Genomic DNA, 23,862 nt, shown 5'->3' on the forward strand with positions numbered 1-23,862 from the left:
TCTTCCATCTCATTTATTTGTTTATAACTCTTTTAGCTTCTGCTTACTCTTTAAATATATGACATGTATTTTATTAATTTATTAAAATTCCATTCTATTTATTCTCAGTTAAACATGCTAATAAATTATAGCACTGAAGGAACTTAATAGAAAAAAATTTTATTTTTTATATTACTGCTTTAACTGAACCTAATATTGACATCAGAAACAAAACACATTAAAAGAATTAAAGAAGTGAAAAATGCAGTGGTTTATTTGATATTTCTAGTTTAGGCTGAAGATATATAATCTGGTGTACATTGTTAAATATGTTCCATTACTGTCATTGAAAATATACCTTATGCATTTGTAGACAGTTCATTTTTTTGGTCCAGATATTTTAAAAGGCATATAGAAAAATAACTCATTTTAAAGCATTTAAAAGGGCTTTATAAATAATTAGCTATTCTTTAGATCAGAAATTAAGGCTTTAAAGGTTAATAAAAGTATTATTTCCAAAAATCTGCATTTTTGAAAATATCAAAATGGTAATCAGCTTATTTGGTGTGGTCTTTAATGAAATGATTCTTTAAAAATTTTATTTCTATTCCAAATATACTCATTTGAGTCCTAATTTTTAAAGCTAAAAAGTTTAAAAAGATACGAAATAAGTAATATTACACTCATGCATAGTTATGAAAGAGCATTTGAATATCTTTTAAAAGTATGCTAGTGTAAGAGATCAGAGATTAGTAGTGTGTTTGGACTTTTTATCGTGTGTTCAATGTGTACTTTTGTCAGTCTTGTCTTCCACCTTTCATCCATTTTTTTTTTTCTGCTTTCTAATGGAGATGCTTAAACTTGAGGTAATGTGTTTTTGGAAGGCTTTGAATAATAGTAATACTTCTAATATAGCACCTTTCATCGTATGGCAAATTTTGTGTTTCAAGGCAATATAAGAACTTCAAAGATATACTCATTTTTGTTTTATTAACCAAGCAAACTTTTAACCATCTTTAAAATAATTATTTGCTAAGAGTAGTAGAATTTGAGGACAATAATTATAATCCTAAAGCACTAGCAGGATGTTTGCTTGAAATATCATTCTTTAATTCTTTTGTAATTTATAGTTTTCTAGTAAAATTTGATGTTAAATTCAATAACATGGCTTCAAGGGAATGCAGGCTATTTTATAGGATCTTATATACTGTTTTCATGGGAACAAATATTTGTTAACTTCTAGGATATAGAGTCACTCATCCCTTTAGTGAGTATTTTTTGAATGCCTGAGTGCCAGCAACTATTTTAGGTGTGGGGAGTACAAGAGTGAATTAAACAGAGTGCCTGCTCTCATAAAGCTTATCTTCCTTTAGCCAAATAATATGTAAGTAAACCAAATCATGATAGAAAGTCGGTTCATGCAAAGTGCTATAAAGAAAAACAAAGCAAGATACAGGCAGTAGTGGGGCTGGAAGTAATATGGGACAGTTTTAGAATGATCAAGGAAGATATCCTCAACGAGGTTACATGGGAAAGAATGAAGTAAGCAAATAGTATGGTGAGTAACTGGGAGCAGCATTCTCAGGAAGAGGGAATGCAAGTGTTACAGCCTCCGGGCACAGATGAGCTTCGCCTGTTAACTAGTAAGGAGTGTCAGTGTGGCTTGAATCTTCTTTGTTTGAATTTCACCATAGTGATAACTAAATAGTGAATGTATTTATTTTCTTTGAAAATTTTGTCTTTCTTCAATCTGTATTTTTTCTTAACTAGAAACATAATACATGATCATTGTAAAAAATTAAAATGACTCATATTGTGCAGTGGAGAAAGTGAAAGTTTCCTGTAATTCACTCCCGTTTCTCCTCTTCCCCACAACTAAAATGTACCTTTAGGTATATACTCTTCCCACATCTTTCTTTTTTCCCTCTTTGAGTAAATTAAATTTAAAAAAATTCTTGCTTTTATATTTTTAAAAATATGAATTATAATTTAAAAAAATACATATTTAGTGTACAAAGGATACATTATAAAATTATGTATAAGAACATATCTAAAAGCTATAAAAATAACAAAATTGGGATATGTTTTCTTTGTTTAGTTTCTTCTGCATGTTGGAATTTATCAGCAAGATAGACATGTTACATCTTACAGACTTTAAAGTGGAATCAGGGTATTTTAATGAAATATACTCAAAATTTGCACTTTAGTACATACTGTTTATTATTTCTGTTTATTATGTGTGAGATACTCTAGTCATTCCTTTGATAGGATATTTACAAGTAGGGATTTAAATATAATTTCTTTTCTTGTGTGATAAGTAGGCATTTGTGTTACATGATTAAAACATAGTAATTTGAAATAGCCAGGTTGTTTTAATGTTTTTATTAATATCCATAGTGTTGCTAATAGAAAATGATTCTGAGATTCAGAGTTGTTAGATACAGCAATTTGAAGTAAACTCTTAATACCTATAACCATGTGAAGGATGCATGACCATTTTAAGACAGAAGGTGTTAGGATATACTTTAAATTGAACACAGTTAAAAAGACATGAATATTTAAACATTCCCTTTTTTGAAATATATGATATATATATATATTTTTTTTTATACATATATTTTCCATAAAAGGTAAGGCCATGAACATATCTCAGACATGCTGCCATTCCCCAAAACATTTTCAAACCTCTTTTAGTTGACTTTAAACCAGTTGGGAAAACACTCAGAAAACTAGTTTCATTAATTTATGGTTATTAAATAAGATAAACCCAAGTGTTTTATCATTCAGTTCACCTACCTTGTTTACTAGTTTGTTTCTAAAACTTATATATTCATCCATTTATAGTGGATTTGGTTTTGTCACTAGTGAGAATCTTTAAAAAGAAAAAAGGTGCCATGCATTCTGGAAGGGTTTCCAAAAGAAATAGCAAACGATCTTTCGGCATTATTTTTATAATAAATTAGTAGCCTTCTAAGGTTTCCCCCTTGAAGATGAAAGTACTCATTTGTAATATATAATATAGTAACTGCTGATGTATTTGTTAAAATTTTTAAAAAAGTTTACCATATTCATATTATAAAGTTTATTTACTAACAATGTAAACAATGAATTAGAAATACAAAGTTCTTTTCAGTTGTAGGAAACCATACTTTAAAAACAGTACTTAGTCTCTGTAGTGGTTAAAACTTTCATGTATAGAAAGTTTGTATTTCCAAGATCTTTGCTTATCTTCCTCTTATATTATTTACTAAATGATCAAATCATTGTTTCAATAATAGACATTAATTTTATTAAAATTGTTAAAATGTATTAAAGCAAATTCATGTCCAGCTATTATCCATGATCATAGTGTGATCCAGGTTAGTGAAACTACATATAATTTCTGTTTGATAACTTCTATAGACAGGTACTTTCAATTACAGTGAAAAAGATGATTCACCACCTTTAAAGGTGTTTCTGTGTTGGTTGTTTGCATTTAACATGATTTTGAAATAAAAAGAAAAGGCTATGCTATAGAAGTTGGGAGAAAATACAGGCATGACTTGCATATCCTTTTTAAATTCAGGATTAAAGTATAGAATTTAAAGCCAGTAAATTCAAGTTTGCAGTTTGATGCTTACTTCAGACACATAAAATAGGATGTCAACTTTTCACTTACTGTATTATTAAATAAAGTTGTTCATTTTGGATAAATTTTAAAAATTAATTTTCAGTCAAAGAAGTTGTGGGGTGGCAGTAGAGGGTGGTAAGATAAAGAACCAAGTTGAAATTTCTAAGGATTATTTCAATTTAACAACAACAATGACAAAAATCTATGGAATCTTAAAACCTCTGGATGCTTTCATTTCCTTTTTCATTTTAGTTTGCTCTAATTTTTTCTTTTTTTTTTTTTTCTTTTTAGGCCACAGTAAGCCAGCTGAGAAGTGAACTTGCCAAACGCCCCCAGGAAGTTGCTGTATATGTGCAGGAACTACAGAAACTTAAAAGTTCAGTTAATGAATTAACACAAAAAAATCAGGTGAGAATTTAAAAACTATATATAATGGGGAAGTGATTTTGTATATCTTAAATTTTAATCTTGTGTATGTTATTTATATATTGGCACAGTACAGTGTGAGTTAAGTTTTTTTTTTTTTTAATGTTACATACATTCACACTGTTACGCAACCTGTCTCCAGAACTCTTTTCATCTTGGAAAACTAAAACTATACTCATTAAACAGTATTAAACAATTCCCCATTCACTGTCTCCCCTGACCCAAACCTTTTTTACTTTCTATATCTATGAATTTACTATTCTAAGTAACTCATATGAGTGGAATCACAGTATTTGTCTTTTTGTGCCTGGTTTAGTTCACATGGGATAATGTCCTCAAGGTTCATCCATGTTGTAGCCTGTGTCAGATTCTCCTACCTTTTTAAGGATAAATAATATTACATTGTACGTGTGTTATCATATTATCTATTCATCTGTTGATGGATATTTGGATTGCTTCCTTCTTTGGGCTATTGTGAATAGCGCTGCTTTGAACATGGGTATACAAATATCTGTTTGAGACCCTGCTTTCAGTTCTTTTGGGTATATACCCAGAAGTGGAATTGCTGGATCAGATGGTAATTGTTTTCAATTTTTTGAGGATTTCACCGTACTGTTTTCTATAGTGGCTGTATCCTTTTAAATTCCTATCAGCAGTGTACAAGGATTCAACAGTTTCTCCATATCCTTGCCAAAATTTGTTATTTTCTGTGTTTATTTTTGTTTTTGTTTTTTTTATAGTAGCCATCTTAATGAGTGTTAAGGTGGTATCTCATCATGGTTGATTTGCATTTCCCTAGTGATTAGGTTGATGAGCATCTTTTCATATGCTTGTTGGCCATATAATTTTAGTTGGGTTGTTTGTGTTTTTGTTGAGTTGTAGGAGTCCTTTATATGCTTTCGATATTAATCCCTTATTGGATACATGATTTTGCAAATATTTTCTCTCATTCTTTAGGTTGCCTTTTCACTCTGTTCATTGTGTCTTTTTGTAAAGGAAAAACACTCCTGTGTGTCTCCTCTACTCTCAGTACTGTACCGCAACTTCACATCTGACATCAGATGTGTGGGTGTTCTGTATATCAACAATTCTGCGACACCAGCTGGGTGTCCGACAGTTTAACTCAGTTCTTACACTATTTACCTGGAGCTGGCATCAGATTAAGGGTGCAGTCCCACCAGACTGTGCCTGAACACCCGTACCTTCCCCACACCCCAATTCAGACACCAGTTCAAAGTCCATCTTGTTACTTGTACTTCTGAGCAACTGGCTATAAATGGGAGGTTCCCAGGCCTCTGCCTCTGGTTCAATTAATTTGCTAGAGTGACTCACAGAACTTGGGAAAACATTTTACTTATTACATGACTGGTTTGTTATAAATGACTATAACTCAAGAACAGCCAGATGGAAGAGATGCATAGGGCAAGATACGTGGGAAAGTATATGAAGCTTCCATGCTTTCTCTGGGAGCTCTCCACACGTTCATCAACCTGAAATCTCTCAAATTTCTTTCCTTCTTTACATAGGCACAGATGATCAAATCACTGGCCATTGGTGATTAAATCAACCTTTAGCCCCCTCTTCTCTCCCTGGGGAGCAGGTAGGGCTAAAAGTTCAACCCTTCCTTCAAGTTTGGTGCCCCTAGCACCCGCCCCCATCCTTAGAGCTTTCTAAAGAATCACCTCATTATTAAAAACTCATAGGTGGCTGAAGGGGGCTTGTTATGAATAGCAAAGGATATCTTTATTGCTCTTATCACATAGGAAATTCCTAGGGTTTTAGGAGCCCAGTTCCAGAAATGGGGACCAGGACCAAATGTATATTTTACAGTATCGCACCTTGGATGCACAGAAGTTTTAGATCTAATCCAATTTGTCTGTTTTTACTTTTCTTGCCATGTTTTTGGTGTCATATCCAAGAAATCATTGCCAAATTTTGTCATGAAGCTTTTCACCTGTTTTCTTCTAATAGTTTTGTAATTTTAGATCTTTGATCCATTTTGGAAAAATTTTTTACAGCATAAGGTAAGGGTTCAGTTTCTTTCTTTTGTATTTGGATATCCAGTGTTCCTAGCACCAGTTGTTGAAAGGACTGTCCTTTTTTCTATTGAATGGTCTTGGCACCCTTGTTGAAAATCATTTGACCATGTGTGAGTATTTATTTCTGGGTTCTCTATTCTTATTCTGTTGGTTTAGATGTCTTTTTAAATGTCAGTACCACATTGTTTTGACTACTGTAGCTTTCAATAAGTTTTGAAATCAGGAAGTGTGAGACCTCCAACTTTGTTCTTATTCTGTATTTTTTTGTAATGTTAATATTTTCCACTTTGTTTCTTTAAAGATGAGCAACAGATAATATTTAGTTTGGAGGCAGGGCAGGCATGGTATTAATACTTTTTCCCCCCATGTCTTTACTTTTTTGTTGGTGGAATAATAGGGAGTTATTAAATCTTTTTACTCAAAGGTATGGTGAATTTGTTGGCTTTGCTTTAAATAACTTGAACCTAGTATTCTGATGAAATATAACAAGGAAAAATCAAGACAGAAAGTAACATGGTAGAAGGGAAAAAGAGATGAGAATAATTGGTTGTAAATAGTAAGCTTCTTGTCACAGCCAGGTGAATGAACTTGGGAGCACATCCTCCAAGTCTTGTCAAGTTTTCAGAGACTGTAGTTCTGGCCCATGGCTTACTATAGTCTAAGAGAGACCTTGAGGTTGAACCATCCAGCTAAGCTGTTTCTGAATTCCCTGACCCTCAGAAAATGTGTGAGATAATAGATAAAAATTTCAGCTCCTAAGTTTTGGGGTGTTTGTTGCTTGTGCCCTTGCACAGTATTTCTCAAACTTCTTGATCTCAAGACTGCTTTATATTCTCAAAAGTGTCATGAACCCCGAAGAGCTTTTATTTATTTATTTTTTTGGCTGCATCTATGGACAGTTATGTCAGAAATTAAAATAAACTAAAAATATATGTTCATTATTTTATTTAGAAAACAGTAACCATTAGATATTAACATAACAAAAATCTTATTAAAAATGTCTATTTTCCAATATAAAAAATAGTGGTGGTAGTTTACATTTTTTCAGTCCTCTTTAATGTCTAGCTAATACAGGACAGATGGATTCTTCTATCTGCTTTTACCTTTAATCTGTTGTGATATGGTTGAAGTGTGCATAGAAAACTTAGTTTTACACAGATGTAGTTGGAAAAGGGAGGACTAAATAGCCTTTTCAGATAATTGTAGCTATTTTTATTTGATATTGTACTGAAATTAGATAAGGTATAGTTTCTCAAAAGTTAGTTGCAGTGTAGATTCTGAAACCATATCAATGCAGTTTTTGTACTTTGTAACACTGAAATTCATTCCTCTGTCTTGCCTTTTGAATAGACCTTTCCTATGCATGATTTTTATAACATAATGCATTAGTCATGTGAAAAATACTGGTTCACTGAGTTATGCAGATTTCCCAGATATTGAACAGTTCACTGTACAGTATAAAACAAGTCACATTTGTCAACATCACCATCAATCTCAGTACAGGCTTTAAGCATAAGGAAGTGTCAAGCTCGTGGTGGTAGATACAAGTTTTCCAAAATTCTAAGCTTCATCTTGAAGCTTCAGTTTTATCATTGGCAACCAACGGGATCACTTCTATTCTTTGACATGACAGATTCTCTTCCTACCCAAGTCTGAATAATGATAGTTCGTCCGTGATTCTTTCCAGTTGAAATAGCGTTTCAAGGAAAAAAGCAACTAGCTCAATTGCATAAATGCTTTTCTATGTGACAATTACATTATTCTTTGGTATGCAGCCAAAGTGATCCATATATACTTCCTATTTTTTCACACAGTTTTTCTTTTTTCTTGTTACAAATACTGCAGCTATGAACTTTCACCATAAATCTCATGCATTTGTGCAGGAATTAAATTGTTATGTACTCTCATGTGAAATTGCTGGGCTACTGGCTACATACATACTCATATTTACTAGGTGATCCCAAACTGTTTTCCAAAGTAATTATACTAGTTTACCATTTTCTATTTCTCCATCAACACTTGGTGCTGACTGATTTTTAAAATTTAATCTTTTTATGGCTGATAAAAACCTCCCTGCCTCCCTGTCCCTCCTTTTTTCTCCTGTCAAACTCTATGTAGAAAACATCTACATACACTTTAGTTTTATCTTTGTCCCTCAATTTGATTTTTAATTTCTTTTGAGATTAGAGTTGACCTTCTGCCTCTTGGAAGTTGGCCAGATGTGTACATGCAGCAGATGTTTATGATCAGTGTAGTTTGTTATGTATTTCTGAAACATCAAACCGTTAATATTTATGAAACAAACATATATATTATATATATATATATTCACACATGCCTATATACGTGCACACACACTGTTAAAGGAAGTACTCTGTCTATTTTATGAGCACTACAGGGAATCAAGATGGTTTAGTGTGGTAAAAATGGAATTTTTTATTAGGGGATAAGAGGATTTTCTACTAATCTTAATAATCTTTACAGAAGTGTAATACTTGACAATTTTTTTTCAAAGTGTTTTCTTGCTTAGGATTTTTTTCACCAGTTAGAGCAGGAGCAAGCAGAGAGGTGCATCTATCTATCGCTCGCTCTCTTTTTTTTTTTTTTTTTTGAATTTTTGCCTTCTGCCTCCCTCGCCACTCCTCACCCTTTGTCCTTGATAAATCATAATTGTTGACAGTGGTGATATCCAAGTGTTGTAAATTTGGAAATCTCTATGCTTGGTCTTTTGAAGGCTATTACATGTAATGCCTTGGCAGCTTTTGTGGGTCATAGGCAGCATCAGGGTGGATAGATTACATTTTAAAATATAATGAATGGGAAAAATAGTTGCTTTTATGTTAATGTCAAGTTCTCAGCATTAAGCCAGTGTTTTTTTAATTACTGACTTGGAAAACTTAAAAACGAGAGGAATATTGAGGGAGCCTCCTTCTTAGTTTCTAATAAGAATCATATTCTGACATTTAAACAATTCTGCAGCTTAGTTTAACTATTTCTGTATGATTCTGAACAAAATCATATGTTTATTTAAAGCTACTAATGTGATTAACATGGGTCACTGTAAGAGACTGACTGTTTTCTGGGTTACACCTCTTATCCATTTTCCATTCTTCATTGCTCTCCACTTTCCAACGGTCCCAGTATTAAGGTGCTCATAGGCCAGAGCGAGAGCCAGATGTGGCAAGTAGTTGTATCGCTGTGTATTACCACTGTGTTGCCAAGTGGTATACTGACATGAACAGAATAGTACAGTGGTCAAAAGCCCGTTTAAATCTCAGCTTTGCCACTAACTGGTTGTGACACACAACCTCTTAAAGTGTATTTCCTCTTCTGCTAAGAAGTACTGTTATATCCATTTGCCTCTTAGGATTGATGTGAGTATTGAATACATTAATAGATGTTAAAGTGCTTAGACTAGTGTCTGGCTTTTAGAAAGCACCTCAATGAATATTTGTTGTCACTGTTTTTATTTGGAAGTGTTGTGATGCCGAGTTGGATCAAGACCATGGTGGATGTTTTCCTATCTTACTGACTAGTAAATCAGGAAAGGCGTTTGTAGAAGACAACTTTATTTAGCTTAGTCTTTAGGGATGCTAAGGAGCGTATCATGTGGCAGAGGGGTTAATGGCATTTCATTTTAGAGATAGATATATCTATAGAAGGCATGGGAACATGTAAGAGCACAAAATACAAGATGTTGGAGAGCTACAAATAGTTAATTTGTTCTTTCTCACAAAGCTGTTTTGAGGAACAAATGAGATCCCTGAAACTACTCTGTAAGCTCTCAAGCTATAAAAAATACCATTCTTTTTGCATTTCTTCTCATTACCTGGCTAGTAACAAGTGGATAATAGAGCCTAATACAGGGAAATTGTCTCTGTAAGAAAATACGTTGAAAGAACAATTGGTGAGGAAATCAAAAGAGGACTGGACATTCAGAAGGAAAGACTTTTGCCTACTCAAATGATAATTGTTATAAACCAATCTTAACATTCATTTTATATTTTAAATTTGAATAGTATAAGTTTGGAGGAGCATGAATTGACTCACTGAGTGTCTGAATTGTGTTGTGGAAAGTTTATTGGACTTAGAATCATAATACGTGACTCTGCCACCTGGCCAAGTCATATCAAGCTATTGACTTTAGCTTCTTCATCCATACAATGGGGATGATAATGTCTATCTCATTTTTTGTTGTAAGGATTGATATAGAGAAGAGAATGTGCAATTATTGATTTCCTTAATGGATTCTACTGCATTAAAAAATCAATCTTCAAAAACCATGTTTTCACTATACTTTTTGCTTCAGATTCTATGGGAAGATGATAATGAGAATGAAAAGTTTGTCACACTAAATTCAGTTAGCCTTTTGCATGTAAAAATTACATCATGTGAGTGTATTAGTTTCTTTTAAAAAGAAAGTAAGTGATTTAGGTTCTTTTAAAATTTAATTAGCTCTCATCTGTGCAGTAAAGCAGGAAGATTTTGATTAATTTTTTAGGCAAGTGAATTTTAAACAGTCAATGGTTGTTATGTATTTTTTGCTTCTTAAAGAGCGGAGCTGTCTGAGGGATTATGTGTAGAACTAGTGGGATTACTTGGTTACTTTAAGCCTATGGGGAAGAAGACTTACTACCTCATTACTAGCCTTAATTTTAATAGCATTAAAAAAAATTATATCCCACCCAAGTTCTCAGTATTAGTGTGGTTGCATTCATAAAATTTAGTAACTTGGACTTTTCTTCAAAAAGATACAAGATATCTATAATGATCAACGAATAGATTTAGCTTACGAATTCTAAAATAAATGTTATCTTCTTAAAAGTAGAAAATTATGTCAAGAAAGATGTGGAGTTACTAACAAGACACAAATGTTTATATAAAAAAAGAATTTTCCTAATATACAGATTGACTCAAAATTACTATTTTTTTCTCTAGTCTTTTGGCTCTGTCTCTTTTTTTCTGTTTCTGTTGGTTGGTCAAGACACATCTCTGCTAATTTTGCCCAGAATTTATGGTTGTTCTTTTTACTTTGTCTCCCATCTTCTCTTTGTTATATATATACTTATATCATCTTTCTGACATTGCTTTTTCTATAGTATATTCCTACTTGGTAATTTATATTAACGAACTTCTCAGACGGGTGTTCAAGAATCATTACTGCTGCCTGCCTTTCCCACTTTGGTACCTAGACTTATTACTCCCCTCGAGGTAATAAATAGCATTTGTTATTTTCCCTCATGCAACTTGTTTGTTCCTTTGTGACTTTATCTATTTATGTCTTCTTGTATAGAGCAGATAGCATGAGTCATGTCTACCTATTGCTTAACTCCTCTCACCACTTTACCAAGTTAAAAGTTTATTTTCATGTGATTTTTAACTTACTAGTTAGTCCCACTCAACTTTACTCATTTTATTTAAGACTATATACTCAAGAAATTTAACACAGCTTTTCTATTAATCCATTTTTGCCTATGCATTATGTTTCAACTTTGTTAGAAAAGTTTTTTTTTTTTGATATGTGTGTTTCATGTAGATTAGTCTGTTTAAAGGTCAGAGGCTTTGCTAGTCCTCCACTACATCTGTAGTATCCCCTTCTAGCACACTGCATATAAAAAGTGAGCATTATAAATGTCCATGATTGACTCATCAGGTGCTCACCGTGGCTTCTTATCCTGGCTATCTTTGTTACAGAATTGAGTTAAAATTCTAATCCATACCTTATGTGTACATATGATGACTTAAAAATGTTCAATATTAATTGTAACAACCCCACTAAGACCAGACTTTGACATTTGATTAGGCTGACTGATCCAGATCTTTGATTGGAGGTGTCAGTTTTTATACTTTATACTTGATAGTACTGAGTAAAATAACAAAACATGAGATAGGTTAGTGAAATTTTTAGATCACTGTTTTTACATACCTAGAAAGAACTCTGAATTACTCCTAAAAATAGTGTTTGTTAAGAAGAGCAAAAACTAGGAATCAGTAGAATCAGGCATACTACAGCAGTGAATGGTATTGTTATGCTAAAACTCTTACCAACTATGAAATTGTAAAGCCAGAAATCAGAATTGCTGAGGTATATTGTTATGTAAAACAATTTTTGATGATAGAGGAGTAGTTTTAATTTTTAACTCAAATGAGAGAATGTAAATATTTTGCATACCTTAAAGAGTCTAGTTAGTAGATTTTAGTGTTTTCATTTTATGTCAAAATTTTGTTAGTAGTTCTTATTACACTAGTACTAAGAGCTTAGTCAAGTGGACCAATAATAAAATCATAAGTTAGTATGTAATGATTTAATTCTTGGTTGGATATTTTCACTGTTTTTATATTGTAATAATGACTAAAACATTTAGTACGAAATGATACTGCTCTAAAGATTGTTTGTATAATTAGAATAATTGAAAGTATTAGGAAAAGAAATACATTGTTAAATTGATATTTCAGGACTTGACTGAAAAGTTGCAGAAGAAAGAACTGAACTATACTCAGAGGAGAAACACAATGAAGAATGTGTGAGTAAAAAGAATATACAAGCAAGCCTTCCTCAGAAAGACTTAGATTATCAACAGCTTCAGTCAAGGTTATCTGCATCTGAAACGTCTCTGCAGAGAATACAGGCAGAACTAGGTGAAAAGGGAGAAGCTACTCAAAAGCTCAAGGAAGAACTGTCAGAAGTGGAGACCAAGTACCAGCATCTTAAGGCAGAATTTAAACAAACTTTTAATGAACGTTCGTTCATCTAGCACAAAGGGAATGGGTTGCGTCCCGTCCCAAAGGTGGAGACCCCTTTCTTTGCGCTCCTGCACTCTGTCTGTCCCTGTCCCTCCTGGACACTCTGTGGAGTCCCATCCCTGAGGTGGGTGTCTCCATTTGTTTACCCGCTGCAATAAGTCCCTGTCCCTCCTGGACTGTCTGTGGTTTCCCATGCCTGAGGTGTGGTCTCCCCTTCATTGACCCCCTGAAGTCTGTCTGTCCCTGTTCTCTTTGACCCTCTGTGGAGTCCCGTCCCTGAGGTGGGGTCTCCCCTTCATTGCCCCCCTGCATTCTGTCTATCCCTGTCCCTCCTGGACCCTGTGTGGCGTCCCATCCCTGAGGGGGAGTCTCCCTTTCACTGCCCCCCTGCTCTCTGTCCCTGTCCCTACTGGACCCTCTGTGGGGTCACTGAGGTTGGGGTCTCCTCTTCATTGCCCCCCTGCACACCATCAGTCCCTGTCCCTCCAGGACTGTCTCTGGTTTCCCATCCCTGAGGTGGGGTCTCCCCTTCATTGCCCCCCTGCACTGTCTGTCACTGTCCTCCTGGACACTCTGGGGTTCCCATCCCTGAGGTGAGGTCTCCCCTTCATTGCCCCCCTGCACTCTGTCTGTCCCTGTCACTCCTCGACCCTTTGTGGGGTCTCTGAGTTGGGGTCTCCCCTTCATTGTCTCTGTGCACTCCATCTATCCCTGCACCTCCTGTACACTCTGTGGAGTCCTGTCCCTGAGGTGAGGGTCTCCCTTTCATTGCCCCAATGCACTCTGTCTGTCCCTGTCCCTACTGGACCCTCTGTGGAGTCGAATCCCAATGGTGGGTTCTCCTCTTCGTTATCCCATTGCACTCTGTCTGTCCCTGACCTCCTGGACCCTCTGTGGGGTCCCATCCCTGAGTTTGGGGTCTCCCTTTCATTGCCCCCCTGCACTCTCTGTGTCCCTGTCCTCCTGGAACACTCAGGGGTCCCTTCCATGAGGTGGGGTCTCCCCTTAATTGCCCCCCTGTTTCTGTCTGTCCGTGTCCCTCCTGGACCCTCTGTGGGGACCCATCCCTGAGGTGGGATCTCCCCTTCATTGCACCCCTGCACTCTGTCTGTCCCTGTCCCTCCTGGTCCCTCTGTGGGGTCCCAGAGGTGGGGTCTCCCATTCTTTGCCCCACTGCACTCTGTCCATGTCCTCCTCAACCTTCTGTGGGGTTCCCATCCCTGAGATGCGGTCTCCCCTTCATTGCCCCCCTGCACTCTGACTGTCCCTGTCCCTTCTGCACCCTCTTGGGGTCCCTGAGGTGGGCTCTCCCCTTCCTTGTCCCCCTGCACTCTGTTTGTCCCTGTCCTCCTAGACACTCTGTGGGGTCCCGTCCCTGAGGTGGGGTCTCCCCTTCATTGCCTGCCTGCACTGTGTGTCCCTGTCCTCCTGAACCCTCTGTGGGGTCCCGTTCCTGAGGTGGGTGTCTCCCTTTCATTGCCCCATTAAACTCTGTCTGTCCATGTCCTCCTTGACCCTCTGTAGGTTCCCATCCCTGAGGTGGGGTCTCCCCTTCGTTGCCCCCCTGCACTCTGTGTTTCCCTGTCCCTCCTCGACCCTCTGTGGCCTCCTCCGCTTCCTCAAATAGGTAGATAGTTAGATAGACAAAGTAACTCCCTCCTTCAACAGACAGAGAAATTAAAAGAAACACTAGCCTACTCCTATGCCTCATCTAGATAGATAGACAGATATATAGATAGAGAGAGTGAGAGATACATAGATAGGCAGGCAAGGACAGTGACATGCTAGGCGCCTCCTCCTCCATTAGATAAACAGACACACACATAGACTAGCCTCTCCCTTCCTCCAATAGATAGGCAGTCAGGCAGGCAGTCAGACAGACACACTGACACACTAGAGGCGGGGTGCGGTCTGGGGACGGGGTCGGCGTCACCGACAGGGGACACGGGTGCCCCTGACGAGCCAGAGGATTTTCTCCCATGTCCCTAGCGGCCTGGCCTGGGGGCGATCTCCGCTCCCCCAGGTTCACCGGACTGAAGCCTTTGAAGTCAGCCTGCTCCTGGGAGCGGGCGTGGTGCTGTCGGGGGAAGAGGTCGGCCGCAGAGGCGGAGGCAGCCCAGCAGCAAAGGGGGATCCCTCGGCGAGTTGCTCTTTTTCTTCCCATCTACCCGTCTCCTGGCCTCGGGGCGGCCTCTGCTACCCCAGATTTAATTCTCCTTGTCAGCCAGGTACTGGGAGGCAGTCGAGGTGAGCTCAGGGGAGAGGGACCTCGCCGGGAGCAGACTGCCTCGAGGGAGCCGATCAGTTTGCTCCCATCTCCACAAGGGCCTGGCCTAGGGGCGGCCTCTCCTGCCCCAGGTTCCCGGTATGCATGTTTGCAGGTCAGCCTGCGCCCGGGAGGAGGGCTCGCGCTCATGGGCTGCCCCACCGAGCCAGTGTACTTCCTCCCATGGTAGTCAGTCACTACTTCTCCCTATGCTTTATTTCTATTTTAAAATAACTTACTGAGATATAAGTGATATTTAACAATGCACATATTTAAAGGGTACAGTTGGACAGCTTTTGACATAGGAATAGACTCGGAAAACCGTCACCACAATCAAGGTAATGAACACACGAATCGTCCCTAGCAGTCTCCTCATGCTCTCTTCCAGCCCACCCCTCCTGTCCCCACCACCTCATCCCCTGGCAATCACTGAGCTGTTTCTTGTTGCTATGCACTGGTTTACGTTTCCTAAAAGTAAACGGAATTACACACCGTATCTCTTTTTGTTTGGTTTCTTTCTCTTGATGAAATGTTTTCTGAAAGCAATTCTTGTTGTAGCCTATAATGTATTCCTTTTAAATTGCTGAATAATATTCTGTCTCAGAGTTTGTGCACTTACCTGTCGATGGACATTTGGATTGCTTCCAATTTGGGGTTATTACAAATAAAGCCACTATGCTTATTTGTGTAAAAGTTTTTCTATGGACATGTGTTTTCTATTGCCTTAGATAAATGCCAAAGAGTGGAATGACTGGGTGACAGAGTTTATATGTTCATACGGGTTCCAAGTTTAATTTTTAAGAAACTACCTGAGGTTCAAAACAAATGCTGTCATTGTACATCTGCACCAGCAACGTAAGAGGGTTCCAGCTGCTCCACATCCTTAACAGCACCTGATAGGGTCTTTTAAATTTTATCGTCTCTACTAGTGGTGTCTCATTGTAGTTTTAATTTTCATTTTCTAACTGACTGCTGATGTTGAGCTTCTCGTGTGCTCATTTGCCATCCATATGTCTTCTTTAGTGAAGTATCTGTTCACATCTTCTGTCCATTTTTATGGTTGGTTGTTTTCGCAGTAGTTTTTGTGAGCTCTTTATGTATTATGTACACTAGTCTGCTTTCTTTCTAAAACTAAGGACTATTTCAAATCTGGGGGAAATTACAGATAATACTATAAAAATCCTATACAGTTGTCACACATATTGAATACATGATAACATGTTCTTATATTTGCTTTGGGTTTTATTTTTTAAAATAAAATCTCACCGATAAGGGACATTGGAAGCCCTTTTCTTATCCCTCTCTAATTCTCTTCTCTTCCTCCTCAAAAGTAAACATTAATCTGAACTTGGTGTGTATCTATGGCTTTGTTCTTTTACTACACACACGCACACGCACACGCACACGCACACACTCATGCAGACACTCACATACATACACCTAGAGTTAACAATGCGTTAATCATCCTTAAGCTTTCTTGCTTTTGGACTTTCTACTGGTGCAATCCTACTGTATATATTCTATGTGATTCCTGTTGTTTATATCATGTTGTTGAAATTTATCCACTTTGATTCAGGTAGCTATGGATCACTTGATTGCAGATTTCCATAATGATAACCAACATTTATTTTTCTTAGTAGTAACGATGGACATTTTGGTTATTTTCACATTTCTTGTGTTATCAACAGCACTGCTAGAACCTTCTGTGTATGCTTTCTGGAGCATGTTTGTCAGCGCTGCCCTAGAAACAGGGTGGATGGGTCAGGGAGTGTGCTCACGCTCCACTTTACCGGACTAGGTAACACCTAACTGCTTGAACAGATTTGCAATTTCACCAGCAGCGATGACAGTTTCTATTGATTCACATTCTCTCCAGTACTTGGTGTGGTCAGGCTTTATGTTTTTGCCGATCCGGGAGGTGTTGAGGTGGTATCTCAAGATCTCTTATTGACAATGTGTCCAACCTAGGTAAATCCTCTCCACTGTCTTCTGGATCCTGTTGCTACTATCAGTTCTTTTGTAGATGATCTGTTTCATTCCTTGAGATCCTATACAATCTTCTCTCTCCTTTTGCTGTTCTGCAGTGCCACTACGATATATCTATACGTGGAGAGGATTTTCTAAAGTTTATACTGAAAGTTCATTCAGCTTCCTGGATCTGAACATTGGTGTCCCTCAGTAATTCTGGAAAATTCTCAGCAACCAACTCTTGAAAAACATTCCTCCTCATCCTCCATTATTTCCTTTCAAACTCCAGTTAGACATATAATTGACCTGCTCACTTGAGAATCTGCATCTCATATATATATTTAATTTATTTAAATATGCTCAATTATAAAGTGCCAATTTCTGGTGTACAGCATAAAGTTTCAGTCATACATATATTCATTTTCCTATTCTTTCACATTATAGGTGATATAAGATATTGAATATGGTTTCCTGTGCTCTACAGAAGAAATTTCCTTTTTTTAGATAGTTAATTGTACACTGTACTTGTTTTTAACTTTTTTTAATTGCGTAATAGTCATTTTATGTTGTGTCAGATTCCAGTGTAGAGCACAATTTTTCAGTTATACATGAACATACATAGATTCATTGTCACATATGTTTTTCACTGTGAGCTACCCCAAGGTCTTGTGTATATTTTCCTGTGCTATTCAGTATAATCTCGTTTATCTATTCTACATTTTGAAATCCCAGTCTGTCCCTTCCCACCCCCTGCCCCCTTGGCAACCACAAGTTTGTATTCTATGTCTATGAGTCTGTTTCTGGTTTGTATTTATGGTTTTTGGTTTTGTTTTTTTAGATTCCACACACGAGCAATCTCACGTGGTATTTTTCTTTCTCTTTCTGGCTTACTTCACTTAGAATGACATTCTCCAGAAACATCCATGTTGCTGCAAACGGTGTTATGTTGTCATTTTTTGTGGCTGAATAGTATTCTACTGTATAAATATACCACCTCTTCTTTATCCAGTCATCTGCTGATGGACATTTAGGCTGTTTCTATGTCTTGGCTGTTGTAAATATTGCTGCTATGAACATTGGGGTGCAGGTGTCATTGTGAAGTAGGGTTCCTTCTGGATATATGCCCAGGAGCAGGATTCCTGGGTCATATGGTAAGTCTATTCCTACTCTTTTGAGGAATCTCCATAGTGTTTTCCATAGTGGCTGCACCAAACTGCATTCCCAGAGATAGGTCATTTTTAAATTTGCAGTCTGAAAAATAATGGTGATTATACAGCAAATGAAGCTTCCTTTGAAACACTCTGAAGCATTCTCATGGAAACTTTTTATCTTTACTGTATCATTGTAAAGTAGGAAAGGGATGAGTAATTGGTGGTATCAAATGACCATTTCCTTATGCTCAGTGAACTTGGCTGTTCTCACACATTTCAGCTGTACAATTTTAGTTTTATGGTTTTCTGTGGTTCTGGTCACTGTGATGGTCTATGTGAATCCTTTACAAGTTACAATTTTCATCATCTCAAAAGAGTGTCTTTATGTGTCAATGAAGCCATTTAGTAATAAATTTCTCATGAAGAATAATATTGATTTGACAATATAACTTGGGCATAAAATATTTGATTTTTTGAGGAGTTGGAATGCTTTTCCTAAATTTACGTTTTCTTTAAATGTTAAAATTAATGGGCCTCATAAGTCAATGTTATTTCTCTGACTTCAAAGAAGCTATTTATTCAGGCAAGAGAACACTTTTGTGGTACTCTGTGTAATAGGAAGCACATCACTTCATTTGGTAGAGAGTGGTGATGCTAGATGACACATCTCAATTAATAGAATGTAGTTTTTTATTATTCAATATGGCAGATTATGGAAAATGAAGAAAATTTTTCATTTGTTTTATATTTCATTCATTATAATTTTAATACCAAAATCTGACTTTAAAGAGAATAAAATAAGAGGGAAAACTATGGTTCAATTCCGTTTGTAAATGTAGACCCAAAACCCAAAATACTCTGAAATATTAACAAATCGAAATCAGCAGTGAATTAAAAAAAAAATCTTGCTTGACAAAGTGGAATTTACTCCCAAAAAATGTAAAAATGATTCAACATGCTTTGCAAACTCATTACATAAGCACATTAAAGAACTATACAATTTTATCAGCAGATTTAAAATAACATTAAAGTTTTAGTCATTTGTTTCATAAGCTCTAAGTAAAAAGACTAGGAATAAACTAATGTAACATAATGAAGGGTATTTATCAAAAATCTAGATGTCCAATTGTGAATTATTAAGCAACCAAAATGTGGAACAGAACTTCAGTGCCCTCTATCATCATGATTAAATGACATGATTTTGGAAGGTCTAGCTAATGTAAAAAATAAGAAAGAGGAAATAAGTTATACTAATGTTAGAACAGAAGGATTAAATTATCTATATTTTTAGGTGGTAGGGTTGCAGGCTTGGAAAATACCATAGACCACATTTTAAAAAAAATATTGAATAAAAAAGAATTTTTCACACAAAATAAATAAAAATCAATAGCTTTAAAAATATCAATCAATAGAAATTAAATGGAAACCCACCCCACTTATAATAAAAATAAAAGCTAGAAAATAAGTAGAAATAAATTTAATAACAAAAATAAAAATAAATGAAAGCTAGAAAATAAATGGAATTGAATTTAATAATGAATTTAATAGAACACAAAGGAAGACCGCTAAACAGTCTTGTGGGAGGATGCAGAATGAGATGAGCTTAGAGATGTACAGCCTTTAGAACTTCCGGGTGAGTCTCTTGGCTATACCCTCTTGTGTCACCTGCCTCCCTACAGGTGGTCAGATGCTGTACGGTGCCCTGGCCTCTTCCCACTCAGGACCACTTCCAGAGGAAGAAGAGAGCCCGTAACTTCTGGGTGCTAACCTGATGAGCAAGACAGATCTTACCCCAAAGATGGCATGACTTTCCTCACATCCTTTTGGCCAGAATTGGGCCACGTGCCTACTTTTGAACCAACCTTTGGAAAAAGATTAGACAAGTTAGCATGAGTCTGGAGTAGAGTGGAGTCAGCTTTCCATGAAGAACATGGCAGAACTTGTTTCTTGAAAAAGTCTGGAATTATGCTGGTAAGCACGAAGTGAAAAGGGACTAACGGTTGGGTGAATAACAGTTACTCAACTGGAAGAACAAAAAAAGACAGACCCCTACCTTGTTCCATGTAAATAAACCCCAGAAGGTTTAAATAGCTAACTGTAAAACACACCTGTAACAATATTAGTGGAAGACTGAAAAGAATACTCATCTAATCTTAGGACCAGGAAGGCCTTCGCAAGCGATTTAAAAAAACCACCCTCAAAGATCATAAAGGCAAATGGTGACAGATTCACTGTAGATGTTAAACATTTCTATATGGCAAAGAATATTAGAAACCATCAAATAAATGGTTGACACGGTAAAACATTTCCAATATACATGGACAAAAGTTTAAGATTGCTCCTACACGAAGAACTTCCTCAGAAAGGGAGAAAACAAAGATCTAGTTGAAAAAAATGTCAAAAGGTATGACTAGGCAAGATAAAACACAAAAAGTGGCAAAAGATTAAAATCATCAATCTCACTAGTGTCAGGAAATTTTTAATTAAAGCAAAAAAAATCAAGTTTCTTAGCAAATTTTAACAATTAAAAAAATTGATAGGGTCCAAGATGTAAAAAAGATTAGAGAAGCTGGCACTCTGTAATTTTACTGACGGGCATGTCTATTGCTACACCTTTTAGGGGAAGCAATCTGGCAGTATCTGTTAAATTCTGTGATGTTAAAATCTCATTTTTAACAATACATTTTATAAAAATTAAAAGCAATACACCAAAATATATGTCTAAAGATATTCTTGTACAGTTTTATAATAGCAAACCATAGGAAACCATTTGAATGTCCATCTATGGTGGAATTGCTGATGACACTATGGTACACACATGCTGTGGACAAGCATGTTGCTGCTAAAGGTGAAGGAGGTCTCACATGATGGTGAGAATGAAAGATGAATAAAGTAGAAGAAAGAGAAGCAACTGCAAGAAAGTGCTGACTGCAGCTTAATGGAGGGACAAAGCAGGGTGCTTATTACCTAAGGGATCTTCAGGCCGGCTGAACGCAAAACACTGTCTAGAACAGTCCATCAGAGGAAGGAAGATAGAACTTATTTGCTGGCACTCTTATGCCTTGTCTCCCTTTATCAAAGTTCCCCTTGAAGGTCTGGCACACCCGTACTTCTGAGTATGTCACCCTGGAGAAGCCAGACCCCAAGCATCAGCTGAGTGGATAAATGGTGATGGAGCAGGAGCCTCAGAGCCTGGTCAGGCCATGCCTGTGCACCGGAGATGCTGCAGCTCCCACCATCACAGCTGCCGAAACAGAACTTGGAGGGGCTGGGCCTTACCTCATGGAGGAGTGAGGCAAAGACAGCCTGGCCTTTGGATGTGACATGGTGGCAGCTGTAGCTGAAGCAGTGGTGGCAGCAGCTGGGGATGTCCATGACCAAGGGACCAAGGGACCAAGGTACTTGGAGTCAGGAATGAACGAATGTGTTCAATAAAATGTCTCTCATCAATTTGAGTAAACCACCATCCTGTAGCTGTTCAGACTGCCTCTGCTCCAGTCTGTCTGTTACCTCTGGACAGGAGACTGCATTCTCTGGTGTTCTACCTTCTCTTTTGCGTTTCCATCTGTTGGTGTCTTTGTGTTTTATTCAGAATCTTTTCTTTTAATCTGTATTCCTAGTCACATGGTTTCTCCTTGATTGTGTCTAAACTTCTGCCAAGTCCATTAATTGAGCTTTAATGTTAATAACTTTATTTCTATTTTAGAATGTTCATTGTTTTTCTTTAAAATTTTCCAATATTCGGCTGGAAATTTCTACTTTTGTTCTTAATCTGCTGGAACATATTAAGAGTAGTTATTTTAAAATCTGTGACTCTAACTGGGTTTTAGACTGAGAAATTATTATTAATTTTATTAAATGTAATAATGGTCTGATAATTGGGTTGTTAGAATTATATACTAAAGTCTTTAGAGATGAAATGATTTTATGTTTAGAATTTGTTTGAAAATGCTCCCCAAAATATGTGTGTGTGTTTAATTGTTAAAGATGAATAATTTATACACAGGGGTTCATTATACTATTCTTTCTTTGATGTATGCTTAAAAATTTTCAAAATAAAAAAAAGTTTTTAAAAAGTTTGATTCTGATGACTCCATTTTTGGGGGGAGTTCTTAAGAGATTGTTCTCTTTTCTCTTGCCTTTCTTGGCTTACATTCCTTTACTTTGGTCTCATGGGTATTTGGAATTTGCATTTGTGGATCAAATGCTGTGTATGACAAGTAGTAGGAGTAATCTGAGTTCTAGTCTGCTGTTATCTTCCCCGAGGAAGGATTTGTGCTTTTTCTTGGCTGTCAGCTGGAACATTCACCACAATCCAGTTTTACACATGACTTGAAGCTGGGATTCAGTCCCTCTGAGAGATGAATAACATCTCTGTCACCCTTATTCCTAGGATGTAGCCCTTCGTGGCCCCCACCTGGAGTGTAGGTGGCCTGTGACTCTCTCCTGCCCTTTGGCTGGTACTGGGCTCCAGGTTTTAGCTCCTCCACTGAAAGGCTGCCAGGGGCTCTTGCCCCCTCTTGTTCTCTCTTAACTGCCTTTTTTTTTTTTTTTGCAATTGGTAAACATCTCTGGGAAGACTGGGTTCACCACCCTTGTCCTTCCTTTAGCTCCCAAATCCTTCCTTGTTAATTCCTTGTTGGCTGGTTTTATCTTCCGTGCCTCCAGGCAAATTCTTTCTTTCTTTTTTAATATTTTCTCACTGTTCTAGCTGCTCTCTTAGAAGACTGGGCTAACTTCTCCAGTTCACCGCTGCCATAGGCCATGTGTTTTCTCTCTTCGCTCCTCCTCCTTTGATGGGTCTCATTCTCATTTTTCTAATCTCTCCTGCTTAAGGTTCTTGAAGGCTGCCCGGAGGGGGCTCCTGGTTCCGTTTATGAATGGAACACTGCTCTAGTCATCCTCAGAGCTGTCGATGCCAACAAAGCTCTTTGTGGCCCAACCACATGAATCCAGAGTGTTTGCGCTTCTTTTGCACAAAGACCATGAATCCCCTGCTAGGCATGGGTAGCTGAATTGACTGCACTTGAAGACCGAGGATGTGGCTGCCTGTGCTGGGGTTCCTTGAGTTGAGGGGCTTGACTGAGAACCCTGAACTCAACCCAGAACACTGAGGGAGTGGACTGCTCTTCACGGGTAACTCTCTCCGGCACAAATCACATTTCTTTCAGGAGCAAGCTTTTTGGATGCCTTGAAGGGATGTTGCATGAATTAAGAGTACTTCAAACTTCCTCGCAGATGTAGAACTTCTGAGATTCAAAGAAAAAGAAAGGGCAGGGAAGAGGGAGGCCAGGGGAAGGGGCTATTTGCCCACTTACTGTCCTCGGAAGCATCAGCAGATCCAGGGCTGAGACATCCAGTGGCTCCCTGAAGGGTGACCACAGCTCCTGCTACCTGGGCCTGGAAGGGTTTATCAGGCAGGAACACCTGGGAAGGAGGGTGGGCTGCAGAGTTTTCCGGTTGTGCTTTTGGCCTGAAGCATGGCTGGTCTTGAACTAAACATGCTTTTTTTTTTTAACCCTTCATTGAGAGAGAAGCTCATTTACAAAAAAATAAATTAAAATTAAAATTAAAATTGGAAAAAGTTAGCATAACCCCATCCAGGCACCACACAGGGGTATGTGAAGCCCAGTTAAATAACAGAAGCCCTGTAGCATTCTGTCTTCATCCCTAATCCCC

At 37.4% G+C, this 23,862-nt stretch overlaps 1 pseudogene; it reads left to right on the forward strand.

Moving 5' to 3' along the window:
- LOC141576895 (early endosome antigen 1-like) overlaps window positions 1–15,760 on the forward strand; it is a 64,298-nt pseudogene extending 48,538 nt beyond the window's left edge.
- Window positions 15,761–23,862: the final 8,102 nt, after the last annotated feature.

Source organism: Camelus bactrianus, unplaced genomic scaffold, assembly GCF_048773025.1.
Source record: "Camelus bactrianus isolate YW-2024 breed Bactrian camel unplaced genomic scaffold, ASM4877302v1 HiC_scaffold_43, whole genome shotgun sequence".
NCBI lineage: Eukaryota > Metazoa > Chordata > Mammalia > Artiodactyla > Camelidae > Camelus > Camelus bactrianus.